The sequence below is a fragment of the Gossypium raimondii genome, chromosome 11, assembly GCF_025698545.1.
Source record: "Gossypium raimondii isolate GPD5lz chromosome 11, ASM2569854v1, whole genome shotgun sequence".
Taxonomy (NCBI): Eukaryota; Viridiplantae; Streptophyta; class Magnoliopsida; order Malvales; family Malvaceae; genus Gossypium; species Gossypium raimondii.
The window spans coordinates 15,000,505-15,018,364 of NC_068575.1; the positions used below are offsets into that span (position 1 = coordinate 15,000,505).

General features: G+C 31.9%; 1 long non-coding RNA gene across 1 annotated transcript; it reads right to left on the reverse strand.

Annotated features, from left to right (window-relative positions):
• Positions 1-252: 252 nt before the first annotated feature.
• Positions 253-1,383, reverse strand: LOC105801592 (uncharacterized). Its single transcript, XR_008191277.1, has 3 exons — positions 1,240-1,383; positions 750-1,082; positions 253-602 (listed from the first exon to the last, which is right to left on the reverse strand). It is a non-coding gene; the product is annotated as an uncharacterized LOC105801592 (long non-coding RNA).
• Between the last annotated feature and the right edge of the window lie 16,477 nt (positions 1,384-17,860).

The following is a 17,860-nucleotide window of genomic DNA, read 5'->3' on the forward strand; positions in this document are numbered from 1 at the left end:
TTTGATAGCCAAAGTTTTTTTTCCCCTCAAAGCATCCGTTTGAGCATCTCTCGAAAGAGTTAAACATGCTAATTCTAAAAAAGCAAGCCCATTAACAATCACTTTTATAAGTATATATTAAGAATTAAATTACATTTTTTCCCTAAATCAATCTCTACACATTGATTGATGAAAAATGCTTTAAATATATTTTAAAACCTTCCATGATCAATTATTTAAAAAATAAATAATTATCTCGCCAACACAACCTGATTAAAGCAATTATGGGATCAATTAGCTATATATATTCTAATTTTGAATATAATTCCTGTATTTAATACTAAACCCATGTTTTAAACATCCCGCATCAAAATTCAAAACCCATTAATCACTTACAACCAATCCAACATTAGTCCACTTTAGCTACAACCAATCTCTTTTTTACAAAGTACACATATACTGTAATTGTTACTCTAAAATCCCATTTTGCTTTCACCACCAGCTCGGTCTTTTATTTTTCATGTTAATGGTAAAAGCCCGCATCACCCTTATTTAACGTAACCCCTGCCGTAGTCACCGCCGATTCTGGTAGCTATCACTCGCCCTCACCCGCCTCACTCATCCTGCACTTAACAACAACCATAAAATCACTATCCAACTTGATTGGAGAAAGATTTTATCCCTTTTTCGTTTTCTTTTTTTTACCACAACTGGTTAATCTGGATCAAACAAGTCATAAAATTGAATTTTCATTTGGGTTTTTATTTTACCTAACTGCCGCCTCCAGATGGTCCCGTGTTGCCGGCGTTACGGCTGATCAAAGCTACAATCTGGTTCTCCATAGCTTTCTGCGCTTCAAAATCGCCGTTAGCATCTGCTTGAAGAAAATCAGCGACCAATTTGTCCACAGTTTTTTTCTCTGTGATCTTGTCATCCCTCTCACTCATAAGCATCAAACATTCATTTTCCATAGCTTCCAGTGCAGCTCGATCTGCCCTTAGCTGCTCTTCCATCTCCCTTGTTTTCTCTCTCTTCTTTCTCATTTCAACTTCCAAGAGCATGAGGTATAAGATGAACTTAATGACATCCTGCTCCTCTGGATCCTATTTGAACGACACGAAAAAATAGAAACGAAAACGATAGTAAGTTGGAACCCAACAAAAGCACAATTAAACACTGGTATTAGTATAAAACACCTAAAGCCGCCATATTTGAAATAGAATTTTATCAGAGTAAAGGGGGGAATAGAAGAAAGCTAACCATTTCAGGAGGAAGAAACAATGAACTGATCCAAGAATGCCGCAATTCATGAAACAAAGGAACTGCGTGTGCTTAAAAAGGAGCCCCTGCTTCTGAAACCGCGCGTCTATCCGACGTGGATGTTAATGAACCGCGCGCTTACGACAGAATCACTTTGAAGACTTTTATTTGTCATTACTCATTACTTCTTCACAACTAATGCTGACTCAGGTATCAAGTATCAAGTATCAAGTATCGTATCTCAGTCATTCCACTTTTGAATATATATTTTTTTAATTTTATATTTAATGTTTGGGTTTCGTACTTAATTCACATGTACAATCTTTTGGTAATAAACTAGACAAATAATGGGAATTTTAATGTTTAATAAGAAAAGTATGATACAGGGCATTGCCAGATTCTTTTTGTACACAGAAAATGCACTCCCACACTTGAAATCCTTAAATTCTAGTGTTCGGAGTAGGGTATCGAAATTGGCATAAATAATAAAACCCTAATATCCTAAAGCAAAACAACAAAAATCAAGTATTCATTGATTAATGGTTGGGGAGAGACTTTTTTGGCACGATTATTATAAATATGAAAACGTCACTTAGTAGCAAAATAATTTTAGTACATTTAGAATGAAAATTAATTAAAGCATCAATGCTTAAATTAAATTCCTTAATTAATTATATAAATAGTTAATATCTCATTAATTTAGATTTCTAAGTAGGTTTAATGTGTGCTAACAAAAGTAAACTTTGACCTTATCATAAATGTTGATAAGAAGTTCATCATTGAAATTGTAAAACTATCAAAGTCCTAGATGAGAATGTATATATCTGGGGTTGTAAAACCTTTTATAAAATATTTTAGAACCATTGAAATTGAATGCAGTTCTAAGATTAAAATTAATATGATTTTTTTACATTAAATTATGCAAAAAAGCACTGTAAGTAATTACAATAATTGTTATGATATCCACTTCCATAAATTGCGTTTTAAAACCTGTTTGGGTCATTCGCCAGCCTGCCTTTGTCCTTCTCTCTGTTTTGTGGCTTTTTTTTATAAAAATAACTTTAAAAAATTAATTCATTTATTTAAATAATTTACTTTTTTATACAATACGAAAGTAATTCAATATCTACCGTAAAAGTTGGTGGAGCCAAAATGTTTGGCGCCACCAACATGTCACGTCAATAATCTATATTAAAAAAATTAATTTTATAGTGAAACTATATAGAATAGCACCACTTATATAAATATTAGAGAAATATTGTGATTTTTAAAAATATAAGAGGGTTTAAACAATTTTACCTTTTTCTGATAGAGCCAAATAAATTGCTGCCACCAGATTTCAAGAAAATAGTTGTCTGTCACTTATTTCCTATTAAAACAGGTAAAGGCAATTTTTTTTTTCCTTCACGTCAGTTTTATGATTTGTACTTTTCATTTTTCTTTCTTTTAAGTTTGTATTTATTTACTTTTTAAAATTTTTAAATTTGTCCTTATTTATTTTATTTATTTGTTTATTATTGATTATAAAAATTTGAAATGTTTTATAATATTATTTTTAAATTTTAAATATATTTTAATAATATAAAACATTTAAATATTTTAAAGATATGACCTTTCAAATTTATTATTAGTTTTATAATATTTTAAATTTTTAATTTTTAATTTTAATTTGTTTTATAATATTTTTAATTTGTTTTATAATTTGTTTTAATTTTTAAAATATATTATTTTTAAAGATATGACCTTTCAAATTTATTATTTGTTTTATAATATTTTAAATGTATATTTTAAATATTTTTAATTTTAAATATAATTTTTATAAATTTTTAATTTTAATTAATTTTTAAGATATTTAAACATTTTAAAATTTTAAAATTTTAAAATTTAATGTTTTATTTGGTGGAGCCATTCATCACTTTATTACAAGTGTAATTTTATATTTTTAATATAAAATTTTAATATTTAATATTTAATATTATATTTTGGTGGGGCCATTCTTTATGGCTCCACCTCTTGGTTCTCTAGCATATATATATTGGTGAAATTGTTGTGTTCAATAAGAGAGTTTAAAAATTCTGCTGAAGATGAATAATGAGGTGTTTTTGGTGTATGTTCTTTTTTATGGTGAAATTGTAGAAGGTGATTTTGGTTGTGTATTTCAAGGTCGGAAAAGAGTAGGTTTGCGTTTCAAAAAAATGTGAAGCTAGCATAAATGAAAAGGAAGATCAATGCGAAAATAGCTATCAGTTGTGGAAGAGAGATGTCCAGATTATTTTACTTGGGTACTATGATGGAAATATAGTGGTCGACTGGGAGTGAGAACTCTCAACTAGTTGAGTTATTTGTTGAGTTAGCAGACTTAAAGCCTATTGAGAATGTTAGTCCAATAAGTCAACATTGTGGATTTGACTTTGATCTTAATGTCAGATGGACAAACCAATTAGAATGCGAAAGGACATCGCAGATACCCAAAAATCCTAATTATGGTGGGAGTTCGTATAACAACCCTATCCCTAGTCCCCGTCTACAAATACATTCGGAGGTGATAATAAGCGCAAAGGCAAATGTCAGAGAAATGACTAATGATGCTTAAGATTCTAATCAGGACGTTGAATATTTTAGTGACCTCGATGTTGATGAAGTTCCGGACGATATTGGTGATGAAGGCCTAGAGGAGGTTAAAGATGTTCACGGCCCTTCATTCAGTAACCCGAGTCATGGCATTATTTTACGAAATGAACCTAGGGGTAATATGTTGAACGTAGATCCAGATGCAGCGCATGCATCCGAGTTCCCTAAGTAGGTTGATATAGTACCTGCTCATAGATTGGCGTCAAATTCACAGTTTGAGGAGTTGTTCATTGGGCAATAGTTCGAGAACAAGACGGACTGTGTGTTTGCCATCAAACAATACAGCAAGAAGTTGTCGATTGATTACAAGGTTGTCAAATTTACACTGACATTATATGTTGGGGAATGTTGGAGAACTGACGATGGGTGTGGTTGGTGAGTTCGGGCAGCATTTATATAGAGGACTCAACAGTGGAAAATACGCAAATTGGAAGGGCTTCATACATGCACTATCGCACGTATATCTCAAGACCAACGAAAATTAGATGCTAAAATTATTTGCAACTGCATCATGCCACTAGTGAAAGATAGCCGAATCATTCCTGTGTCGACATTGATTGCAGACATACAAGCTCGATTTTAGTACAGAGTGTCATACAGGAAAGTGTGGTGGGCGAAACAAATGGCCATGTAACAATTGTATGGTAACTGGGATGAGTCATACAATGAACTTCATGGTTAAATTTTAGCCATGGTGGAGTACATCCCAGGAACTATTGTGGACTTGCAAACGTTGCCTTATAAAGGCCCAAATGGACAACTGGAACTGGGGAGAAGAGTTTTTTGTCGACTGTTCTAGACTTTTGATCCATATATTAGGGCATTCTCCTACTGCAAACCACTAGTGCAAGTTTTTGGAACATGGCTTTATGGAAAATACACGCAGATACTTCTATTTGCGGTTGCACAAAACAGTAACAAAAATGTACTACTGATCGTTTTTGCCATCGTGGACTTGGGGAACTTCGAATTGTGGGCATATTTCATTCGAAACTTGCGGAGGCATGTTGTTTGGCAAGATAACATTCGCATTATCTCTGACAGATCGAAGGGTCTTGTTGCTACGATTCCACAATCGAAGGTTTCGTGGAGGCCCATCTATTGTATTCGTCACATCGCTATCAACTTTCACAACGAGTACAAGAACAAAGACTGAGGCAAATGAATTATGAACATGGTAAAAATATCGTATTTAAATTCGTATTTGTAAATATTTTGAGTCCATTTCCTAATTAGGATGGTAACGTATTTTATCGGAATACATATGTAGGATACGAGCTGGAAGCATACCGATTCAGACATAAGTTGGCGAGGTTAGAGATTGATATGGTAGGGTCCAAACCTTCTCTCAAACAGTGGTTGGGTAGCATAGAACTGTGGCAATGGGCTCAATATTTTGACGAGGGGTACCGATATGGTCATATGACAACTAACCTCGTTGAGGCCGTTAACTCTGTCATGAGGCGTACACGTCATTTGGCAATTTTAGTTGTTTTTTCAGCCACATTTGACAGGCTAGCAACCTTAATACCAAAAATAGGGTTGAAACAAGCATAACAGTCAGAGGCAAGAAATGTGTACATCGAAAAAAATTAGGGATGCCATGAAAGAGAACGCTTAAAGGGCTAGGTCGTTAAATACAGAACTGTATTCCTGAAACTTGGAAACTTTTCCAGTGACAGAGTACATCAATCGTCAGTCGGGGATCGCGCCACGGTCCTACAGAGTTGATATCCAAAACAGATGGTATAAGTGCGGGATATTCCAAACACTATGATACCTATGTGCGCATGTGGTTACAGCGTGTGCTACCTACAGTTTGAATGTCAAACAATATATTGACGATGTGTACACACTTGAATGTACATTGTGCATTTGGGGTAACGAGTGCAACCGCTTGCATTCGAGATGTTGCCAGATCAGTCACTACGTATGGGAGTCAAAGGTCGATCAACAACAATGAGGATTCGGAACGACATGGATATAAGAGAATAAGTCGATCAAAGCGTTGAACCATATGTAGAACAGTTGGCCACAATCGGAGGAAATGTCCTCATAGAAATGTCTATATTGGTCAATCTTCACGGCCTGAAAGAAATTAAATGTTGTACCTGATGCTTTCATTTTATGATCTTTTAGAAATAAAGTTTATATTATTTAGTGTAAGCTTTTATTTAAAATTAACAGTTGCAACTTTTAATACTTTACAAGATATTATAAATTATACAAAAAAGACTAATATATAAGTTGTGGAACCCTAAACTAATACAACAAATATTACATAACACTTGAAATTTACATAACTCAAAATTGAAAAGAACCGAGAATGGTATCATCATTTGGGGTATAGCAGTTTATAGACCTTCATTGACGGGGTGGACGTTGGGGTGTATTGTACATATCAAGAGGATCGAAAGCTGGATCAAATGTGGCCTGAGGCGAGGTGGAGGGAAATGAACTCGAACCGCCTATGTCTGGGTGATATGAACTCGAACTGCCCATGTCAAGGTGATATGAACTCGAACCGCCCATATCCGGGTGAAATGAACTACTTTGTGGCTCATCACAAAAAGCGTCAACCCATTGGTCTGATGTATTCAAAGGTTGGTCCTCCGAGTCGAGATTCACCATATGTTGATCATCTAGCTCCCCCATAGGTTGATTTCCACATTTGTAGCCGTGACCTGGTAGTATCATAAGTTGTCCACCATATAAATAAACGCACCATCGAGTCATGTACCACTGCATGTATTCAGTCGAGGAACTAAATTCAAACATGCAAGAGTGCATCTCAGGTCGTTTGTCGTACAGGGCATTCCATAGTGTTACATAACATTGATGTTCCATGCTCCAATCTGTTGTATGTTTCCCCCTCATGGTCTCAACGTGGACATCAGCAAATTGTTGTGGTTCGACCGACACAAATTGTCTACACCCAAATTGTCACATAACCCAATCACCGTTGTACCCCTCAACGGTTGAGAAGTTGAGCACCGGCGTGTTAATGCACCGATATGGGCTTCAGCATAAACCCACTGAGAAATAAGGGTTGCAATATTTGGTGCAGAATATGACATCCACAAGAACTGCACAATATAACATAATGAGTCAAGTCACATCACATACTGCAAGTGGATAAGTTAAATCAACGTTACTTAAACCATATTAATATATATTACTTTCTCTCTGGCGTACGCCTCTATCATTTGGTGATAAATTATTAATGTTTGGCTCACACCAATTTCTAGAGATGTGGCTCATCTGAAACTGAAACAAACACGTTCCCAGTTAAACTTTGAAAAATATTATCCACACTTATGAGTCGTTAAATGTTAAGTATAATTTTGTTTTTACCTATTTATAAGTATCCACGAATATGATTGGTGCCTAACAGCCGCTAGAAACGACATCATGTATATAGCCCAATACTGCAGTAGACCCAGACAACCAGCTATGTTACTAACCCTATATTTTGTTGTTCGGCAAAGCTCATAGTATAATAAGGCCAACATTGTCGATCCCCAGTTATAACTACCAGCATGAGAGAAATCCTCCAATAAAGGTAAGTACTTTAAGTGAACCCTATTAGATGTTTTGTTCAACATAAGTACCCCCCAACCAGCTGCATAATATAAGCTCGAGCAACACACATCACCTCGTGCTCAGTGGCAGTGTTCGATAACTCCTTAAAATTTGCTTTTAACCATGCCAATGTCAAGTATATGAAATTTTGTTCCCCATCACTAGGGCACCGTCCAAGCAATCTATGGCATAGTACTGAAGGTTCCAACACTTTTCTTCGACCTGTGACCATAGCAGTGCCAACTCGTAACTCAAGTTGCATAGCAACGTCTTCCAATGTGATAATGTACTCCCCGCACGACATAATGAAGGTGTGGGTCTCCGTACACCACCGCTCAACCAAGGCAGATTTTAAGTCCGCCCTCAGGTCAAACCTCTGGATTAATGCGCGTTCTCAAATCCTACCAACTGTAAGTATGTCATGACCCGCTCGTCCGGATCGTACTTGGGAAAATGAAACCGCGACCTCAAAACCCGATACTCATCCTGTATGGTAAAATTTTGATAAAAATATGATAAATCAATTATCTATATAATTTAAACATAAAATTATATATTGAAGAGTAAAATTGAAAGGTTGAGAAAACAAAAAAACATCACACTTATACTATACCAACGTAGCCATTCTAAGTGTTTTTTATTAAAGTTACATTAAATAAGTAATAAAATGTTAATAATAGAATGAAGATTTGTCATAAAATATTAATAATAACACATAGAAATTAAATTTGATTATTATGTCCTAATAATAGTTAAGCATTAAAACTAAAGGCAACTATATAACTACAAAAAGTACATAAAAAAACAATAGTGTCCTAAAAACTATAGGTGGTATGGGTAAATATAAAATAAAAAGACTTATTTTTATTGAATTGATATCTATAATAATACATAGAGTTTTACATATAATATAAACTAGACATATTCAAACTCAAAAATTTGTTTTACATGCGAGAACTTTTATAAAAAAATATTCACTCGTTAAAGACAAATATAACTTTTTGTACCCCACAAATGGAACCAAGCACAGTAAATAGTAAAATTCAGCAAAAAGGTCATCCTATTAAAAAATTAAAATATAAATTTATGAATGTGTACTAGATAAAAAAATTATAACTAACACGTAGAGATCAATTTCATGCAAAAAAAGAGTTAAAAAGGAATAATAACAACCAAATAGAGATCAGTTTCATGCAATTAAAAGACGTTGAGCAAAGTGGCGCTTAGCAAGAAAAAACGAGAAACTAAAATAATTTTTTATTTAATTTATAATTAATTTTATTGTTTCGTTGATCCTTGATGAAATGTGATCCGTATTTGCTCTAGAAGTTGTTTTGATATCTAGATAATATAAAAAGACATAAATACAATATAATTAATTATTATATTACAATAACTATAAAATATAAAAATACAAAATAAAAATTATAAATAACTTACTTTTTTTTTTCTCTTTTCTTCCTTCAACAAATATTTGAAGGGGAGACCAAACCCCACCTTATATAAGACATTCAAGCTATTTTACCCATCTAACCCAAAAAAAATTAATATTTATAAAAATGACTCTAGTTCAAAAATATTCACCAAAATGACCTGAAATTAACAATAAATTTGAGTTTTGGGAACCCAATGGCTGGCACCACCTTGTGTTTTGGCCCTATCATTACCTGATGATTGTGTCAGGCTTTAAAAAATGAACTTTTTGAGTTTGGGAACCCAATTTTTGACATCAGGGTATTTTTTTAAAATCGTATCATATTAATATACAAAAATACCAGTATTTGAAAAAAATGATTCTGGCCATGTAATGGCCGGCACTAGAGACATTTAAAAAAATTTAGTTGCTGGCCAGTAGATGGCCGGCACCAGGTACATATTTCGGCTCCCAAGACACATTTTTTTTATTTTGGGACACTGATGGCTGACACCAGTGACATTTAAAAAAAATTTGGGTGCTGGCAAGTAGATGGCCAACACCAAGTACATTTTTTTGACTCCCAATGCAATTTTTTTTTAATTTTGGAACACTGATGGCTGACACCACCTTTTTCGGGTCCCGAATTTTTTTTTTTGGTTTTGGAACACCGATGGTCGGCACCAAGTATTAAAAAATTAGTTTTCTTAATTTTAGGAATCAGATGGCCGGCACCAAACCCTATATATAATGGGTGGTTTGGGTTCTGATAGTGTAAATGGATGATAATTTTTTTTAGAGAGCCATCAAAATGAGAGTGCTTTGTAGTATAATTAAATGAGTTTTTTGTAGTGGATTGTAGATGAGAGTTTTTTCGTAGTGAACAACCGAATTTCGGAGTTGAATTATATACTGTCATATTTTAATAGAGTTGAATTATATACCATCATGACAACCTTAAAGGTTATGCCATTAAGGGTTGGATGACCATCTGCTCCATAGATGGCTAACCGAGATGTCCAACACAGATGGACAATATCTATGGTGTAAGAGCGTTTATTCCGCAACTTCTAAGTGAGGTACTGATGTAACGTAGACCTGATTTAAGCAGAAGATGACTAATTGTGAAGAAACTACTATTCAAAATAATTGTATTATTTCTTTAGAATGTTTGTATTTTTTTATATCTATAAATTTAATGTAGTTGTGTAACACCCCAGACCCGGCCTAGACGTTATGGCCGAATCTGACGATGTCACAAGGTAATGCTTTTCGAAAAATATGTCGTTGCTAAATCCCCTTTTCTATTTAACCTTTTTTTTTCATTATCTTATGTTAATTTCAAATCGTGTCGTTCATTTCCAAAACATTATTCATTTACAAATCATTATTCAATTTCAAAATGTTTTCTTATTATGGAAGCTTTTAATCAGTTTGTGTATTCGTGGTATTTTTGATAGAATATTAATTTTATTGAAAACCTGAGTTTTACCTAACACTAAAACCGTATAAAAATCAAATTTAAACCAAAATCTGTAAAGACCATAATTACAGCAAAATACTCCCAAATAAAAGTAAAATCATAAATAGGTAATAAATAGTGAAAAAGAAGTCTTGTGGCCACCATTGAGTCCTCCGCCACACAGATCCGCCTAAATCTGGGGATTACCTGTACAAATTAAACAGAAGGGGTGAGTTTACGTAAACTTAGTGTGTAATCCCCACATAAATGAACAGACAGTAAACATATAATCACAGTTTGGGCTTAAGCCCTTTTCAGTATCAGTATTAGTCCAGTTTGAGCCTTAGCCCATCTCAATACAAAAACAGTCATGCAATAGGGCTTTAGCCCATCATAGTATAAGTAGCAGTAGCAGATATGCAGTCACAAAAACCCTACCCATCCAGCCTCTACACATCATCTCCGTCCAATCCTACATTCCATGTGGGGATATAATCAACCCACCCATCCCTACACTCTAAGTAGTACCGAATGCAGCACTAGACAGTAGTTTGCAGCTGAGCTGCTAGTAAATTAGGCTCGAGGCCTTTTAGTACACTTTTTTCGAACATTATAATCCCCCAACCCAATGCAATGCAATATACAGATATGACATACTATAACATAATATCATGCATGTGAGGAGGGAATACAGTATCAAATTAGTGGGACATCATCAGGCTTGATCATATCAGTCATACAGTCATTTCAATCAATTAGGGGTCTAGGTAAGCTTACCGACCCTACAGTAAATTCACAGTCAACTTGGGTGACCCGTGAAACCTTATCAGTCAAATAGTGAAAATGGGCTTACAAGCCTATGATGTTCTCCCGTGTGGCCTACATAACCCAAATTGGCATTGGCCTTGTGATCCATTATAATGTAACTCGTGCTTGTTAATTATTCATATGTGTTTCCACTATTTACTCATATGATCCTTGAAAGCTGTCTAAATGAGTCATTGTTACTAAATTATTTGTATCTTAAGCTATAATATTCTGAATTAAGATCCACAAATTTTCCTTGAAACCAGACTCACATATCTTCTTATCATAAAATTTTTAGAATTATTGGTTTAGCCAATAAGTACATTTTATTCTGTAAAGCTTCCCATATTCTATTGTTTGACAGTTTTGACCTTTTTGCACAAAAAATTAATTATCTTCTCATACAGAATTCGGATGATGTTCTCGTTTGTTTCTCTTAAAAGTAGACTCATTTATGATTTTAAACATATAAATTCTAACCCATAATTATTTTTATACAATGTTTAAAAATTTTCCAAATTCAGGACAGGGGATTCCAAAATCATTCTAAGCCTGTCTCACTAAAATTCAAATATCTCATAATATGAAATTCATTTCTTACTTCGTTTCTTCTATAAGAAACTAGGCTCAAATATCTTTAATCCCATATTTTTTTTCATTCTCTAATTAGATTTCCATAATTTATGGTGATTTTTCAAAGTTAGCCTACTGTTGCTGTCCAAACAGCAAGCAATTTTGGCTTTTCGCCGAATCCTTTATTTTTGTGTTTCGGGTACACTCCTGGTTTTGTTCGATACTAAAATAGTCCCTGAGCACTCCAAAGCCCGTAATTGAACAAATAACACCTCAATCAGTCTTACCTCGCGATTAATCAAAATCCCGAAACCAAAATACTTACTCATAAAACGATGAACACTTACCGCAAAAACTTCAATTCAGTACGTTTACGAAAATCACAAGGAGAACCTTAATCCTCGTGAAATGCTGCTGCCAACACCCCGGAATTAGACTATTGAACACAAAATAATCCCTTAATATGATACCCAACAACTTACTGAATTTGCACAAGTGCTGCTTAACACTACGAAATCAAGAGGAAAGAATGGTTTAGGGGGAACAAGGAAGTTTTGGCAGTAGAGGAAAGAAAAGAAAAGATAATCGAGTAAGAAGCAAAGAAGAAAAAAATTCGGTAGAGATGGGGGAGAGAAAACATCAGAAAGATGGAGAGAAGAACAACTTTTTTTTTGAAAAAGAAAAAAGTGATCAAATTTTGGGTATTCTCCTCCATAATCCCCTAATTCACTACTAAAATAGCTCCTTCACTTCCCACTGCACATCCACCACTCAGAAACCCAGTTTAGCACAACTCTTGCAGAAATTAAGGGCAAAAATACAATTTTTGTTGTTCCAAAGATTCAAACCCATGACCTCCCTCACACCAAGACTCCACTTATCCACTAGACCAACAAGCCCGTTCTGTTAATTATTTGCCAACTTCTACTTAAAAGCCTACTGACCAAAAATATCAAAATTTACCCAAGTCCTGGCTTGAAATTAGGACCTCCCAAACACTCACAGAACACATAACCACTAAAGCTGACAGATGTTTGTGTCATACATTCACAATACCCAAAATTAAAATTTTGGGGCGTTACAAGTTGTTTAGGATTTAAGGTTTCATTTTTATATTTTCGTGTATTAATTTCTTAGAATATTTGTATTTTTTTGTATTTATAAATTTAATCTAGTCCGTATTATATGTAGATTGAATTTAAAATTTTTGTGTATTAATTTTACCCATCTGTTTGTAATTTGTTGGGTGTTTAAATTTAATTTAGTTTGTGTTATATATAGTTTGAATTTAAAATTTCGTACACTAATTTTATCCATCTGTTTGTAATTTGTTGGGTATTTAAATTTAATTTAGCCCGTATTATATGTAGTTTGAATTTAAAATTTTCGTTTATTAATTTTACCCATCTGCTTGTAGTTTGTTGGGTGTTTAAATTTAATTTAGTGCGTATTATTCTTGTTTGAATTTTATATTTTATTGTATTAATATTCTAGAATACTTGTATTTTATTGGATCTGTAAATTTAATTTGTTGTTTACTATTACTTATTCAAATTATATGTTTTATTAATCACAAGTAGTCTCATTTCAATTTATCTTTTTTCAATTCAATTTTTTAATTCATTTCATATTTTTTTCATATTAATTAGAAGTAGTCTCAATACCAGGGACATTTAAATTTTTTTTTCAATTCATTTCATATTTTTTTCATATGATTTTTTTTAATTGACACTGGTGTTGGCCATTAATGTCCCAAAGTAAAAAAAAAATTGCATTGGTACTTGAAAAATGTACCTGGTGTTGGCCATCTGTGTCCCAAAGTAAAAAAAAAAATTTGCCTTGGGACTCGAAAAATGTAATGGCTGGCACCCAAAAATTTTTTTTAATTGACACTGGTGCCGGCCACCAGTGTCCCCAAGTACAAAGAATTGCCTTGGAAATCGAAAATGTACAGTGTAAGCCATCTATCGGCGATACCAAAAAAAATTTTAATGTCTCAGGTGCCGGCCATTACATGGCCAGAACCAAATTTTTTTCAAATATTGGTATTTTTTTATACCAGTATGATACGATTTAAAAAAAATACTTTGGTGCCGGCCATTGGGTTCCCAAACTCAAAAAATTCATCTTCTTAAAGCTTGACACAATCATCAGGTAATGATGGGGCCAAAACACAATGGGGTGTCAGCCATTAGGTTCCTAAAACCCAAATTTACTTTTCATTTCAGGTCATTTTGGTGAATGTTTTTTAACCAGGGACATTTTTATAAATATTAAATTTTTTTGATTAGACGGGTAAAATAGCTAGACATTCATCTTCTTTTCTTTTTTTTTAATTAATAATTAGGTTAATGACTGGTTACACCGCTAATGTCACTGACACGATGTGACCAGTTATAATATATATTTTAATTTTTTAATTTACATTTTAACTTTTAATATATATTTTTAAATAAAGTCATATTTTAACAAATAATTCTTTTACTTTTCTAATTAATTCAATTTTCACTTTTTAAATAAAATTATTTTTAAAATTTTAAATAGAATTTAAAAAGTTTTGAATATCTTTAAAAATAATTAAAAATCATAATTTAAAAAAGTATATGTAAAATTAAAAGATATTTAAAATTTACATTTAAAATATTATAAAACTAATAATACATTTGAAACATCATATCTTTAAAATATTTAAATATTTTATATTATTAAAAATATATTTAAATTTTAAAATATATATTTAAAATTTTAAAAATAATATTATAAAACATTTCAAATTTTTAAAACCAATAATAAACAAATAAATAAAGACAAATAAAATAACTTAAAAAAGGTAAATAAATAAAAACTTAAAAAGAAAGAAAAATGAAAAAGGAGAAATCATAAAAAGTGACGTGAAGGAAAAAAGAATAAAAAATTTGCCTTTACCTGTTTTAATAGGAAATAGGTGACACGCAGCTATTTTCTTGAAATCTTGTGGCACGAATTTATTTGGCTCCACCAAAAAAAAGGTAAAATTGGTTAAACCCCTTTTACTTTCAAAAATCATAGTATTTCTTTAGTTTTTATACAAGTGGTGTCATTTTACATGGCTCCATCAAAAAATTAATTTTTTAATGTAGATTGCTGACGTGGCATGTTGGTGGCGTCAAACACTTTAGCTCCGCCAACTTTTACGGTAGATTTTTGGGTTTTTTTCATATTTTATCAAAAAAATAGGTTATTTAAATAATTAATTAATTTTTTAAGGTTATTTTTATAATAAAAAAAAAGCTTTGTTTTTGTACCCTTCCCTAAGTTTCCATTATCCTTTTCTTCTCTTTAATCAAATATTAATTTAATTAAAAATATTTTAATTTATAAAATAATTTTATTATTTAAAGATTTTTTGTTCTTTTACATATTTCATATGGAAAAATAGAAAAATTATATACACATAATAAAGGGTGAATGGGAAGAAAATGTCAATTTTTTTATATTTAAAGGATTAGCCTGTTTTTTTAAAATATTTGTGGGATTAAACTAATTTTTGAAAAAAGTGTACTTTGTAGCAAAACATATTGATCGGGACATGTTTTAGGCATGAGTGATAATAAAATGCTTCCAGTTGGATGCCTTTTTTTGCTTAGCAAAACGCATCCAGTTGGACATGTTTTGTCATTCTCCCTTCTAAATCAATTTAGAATTTTTAGGGTTTTTTAGGAGACATGTTTTTAGGATTCATGGGGTAAAGATTTAGGGTTTAGGTCATTTTAATAATGTTCATGTTTGAATTTATTAACATTAATAATTATTAACATTAATAATGTTCATGTCTAAACCCTTGAATTCTTGAATTTACCAATTTAACTATAATTATTAACATTAATAAAATTATTTATTAAATTTACTAGAACGATATTTTAATTTTTTTCTGTCAAATATATGGTTATTATGTAACAAAAAAAATTCAATGGATGTAAATTTATTAGATAATTTTGGTAGCTAATGTAGATATTTTTTACAAAATATTATTCCAACACATCATGCAAAAGTATTTTTCTTGTTAGAATAGTATTTTGTTTAAAAATTCATGTAAATTTTTTATCAAAGTAATCAACAATATTAACTATTTGAAGTAAACATTATAATAAAAATAAAAATAGGACCAAATAAATCAATCTATGTTTCAAAATTACAACTTTACTTTTATGTACACATTCTCAAATTAAAATGGTATTCGATTCAATTGTACAATTAATCGATTAAATTCTTAATTGCGTTCGTGTTTGAGGTGGATATTGTGAAATGGGAGTTGATAATGGGACTGAGTAAATATGCAAAAACTACTCGCGTGCCCTGAAAATATTATTCGGGAATCTTAGGATATCTAAAGGAGTCTTGCGTGAGGAAAACTTTTCACAGTATACAAAACTTTTGCCCGGGATAATTTTTTGCAAGCCAAGCTTCTAAGGCAAAAGGTTTGCATATTATGAAAATGATTCTGAGGCAAAAGTTGTATAAATGAATTAGTAATTCACTTGGAGACATCAAAAGGAAATTTTTAGCATACTAAAACACAAGAAGGTGAATTTCGCAAGACTTTCCCATAAGGAAATTTTTTAAGTAAACAAGTAACTATTTCAAGTAAGCTTCGATTTTTGTTGTTAATAGATAGTTACTACTCTATTTTTGCATAATGTTTTGTTTTAAACATGTGAAACAAGTTATTTGGTGCGAAATGAGTGGACAAGTTAATGCTATTATTTATTACGATAGTAAAATTCATGACACCGATGTTGGGGTCTGGAATGATGGAAATGTACAAGTGTACACAATCGTAACAAGTAATAAAGTGACAAATAAATGTCGAGTTACCGTAGTAAAAAATATTTATGAAATGCAATTAAAAACACTTTGGTGAAGAAAATCATTTGTTTGAAAAAGAGTTTAACAAAACTAAATTTTAACTAAGTAATTTAACTAAGACAAATTAAAAGGTAAAAATTCCAAAGCACGATTTCTGAAAAATAAGTTTAATTATGACATAATTGTGTTAGATCTATCACATTTCTTAACTTAATATTATTAAAACAATGTTCATGTTGTTACAAATAAATTCACGACAAGTTGGTAATTTGTTATTACAAAATTAAGTAATCTCTTAAATATATTACTATGTCAATTCAAATAATTAATCAATTTTAATAAGCAAGTAAAAGATTAAGTGAGGTAACAATATATACCTATATTGAAACAATTTAATCACAATAATCTTGCGAGTTAAGCAAGGCTAATGTCTTTGTTTAATATGTCATTAATTTAACCCTCACTACCTTAGAATATTAAACATGCACTGATTTAGTATTGTGTCAATTAATTACAATTTTAATACAATTAGTAATTAATTCATTAGTTACCTTACAATCGTATTACAATAATAACATAATAATGGTTTTACTTAATCAAATAATTTACCAAGGCTTATAACAACACAAACATAATTTTAATAACTTAAGTAGACAAAATGCAATCAACCTAACACGAATTAAATTTAAGCTATGTTAATTAAATTTAGAATAGCAACATAATAAATATTCATAGAAATATTCAAAACAACAACAAGAAATGTTAAAGGATAGAAACTAGAATCAAATCCGGTGTTTCTCCGAAGTCGGACTAGTTTTCTCCGCTTCACCTTCTCTGCTTGTTCTTGTTGAACCGAGGCTTCTATAAGCACTCAACTTCTACTACCCAATGTGGTTGAGGGCTCTTCTCCAAGAGGGAAATCAATAAGGAAGGGACAAGAAAGAGAATGAGAAATAAGAAGAGAAAGTGAGCGAAAGAGATAGATGTGAGGAATGAGAGGTGTGTTAAAATGAATAGGAGAATGGGGTATTTATAGGTGAGATTGGCTGTTAAAAATAGCAAAAAAATCAGCAGCCATATGCCGCCTTGGCCGGCCACATATGTAGCAAGTTTGAATGTTTCAAACTTGCTAAATTTAGCTTGGGTGGATCTTTAAAAGCACAGAAAGTAGAGGAGTTTGAATGCAATTTCAAGGAAACTTCAAGGGCTGATTTGCAAGTAAAATAATAAGCTAATTTGAGCTGATTGGGTCAGCATGTTGGACGGTTTTGGGCAGCCATTTGCTCGGTTGGATCAGCCTTTCAGTT